The sequence below is a fragment of the Nicotiana attenuata genome, unplaced genomic scaffold, assembly GCF_001879085.1.
Source record: "Nicotiana attenuata strain UT unplaced genomic scaffold, NIATTr2, whole genome shotgun sequence".
Lineage (NCBI taxonomy): Eukaryota > Viridiplantae > Streptophyta > Magnoliopsida > Solanales > Solanaceae > Nicotiana > Nicotiana attenuata.
The window spans coordinates 13,290-13,953 of NW_017675380.1; positions in this window are offsets into that span (position 1 = coordinate 13,290).

Consider the following 664-nt stretch of genomic DNA (forward strand, 5'->3'; position numbering starts at 1 on the left):
ATATATATATATAGATTATCTTAAAAAACATTATGTTTTAATCATCTTATTTTTGGTAAGTGAGTTAAATTCACGGATAATAATCTTTTTATTTAATCCCTATAACAACATGATGCATCCATTCCGAAAAATTCCTATATATATATATATATGTGTGTGAGTGTGTGAGAGAGAGAGAAACAGAGAGAAAGAGATTAATGGAATAATTATATTATATTAAAGGTATAACTTGGAGAAAATAAAATTATGCAGTTTGAAAAAATACAAGCTCCCACGATTGATTCTTTTTAGTATCTTTAAGATATTTGGGTGAGTATTTATTTATGGAAGTGAAAAAAAAGATCATGGAATGTGGATTGATTTAGATTGTGTATGAGAGAATTATGAAAAATGGATTTTTCCTAAGAGCACCTATTCGGAGTCAAAATTCAAAGAAAATGGCAAGTTTAGATTAATGATGAGAGAGAATATTGTAATACATTAATGTGGTTCAATCATCCCTTGAATTGTACTTAGTGTTTACGTTTTAGAAATTAAATGTCATGTAAGTGTATATCTATCTATGTATATCTATATCTATATTATTATAAAACTACGAATAATTTATGATAAATATTGAACGACTAAAATAACCTTGAAATATTATTCGACTTTTATAACCTTA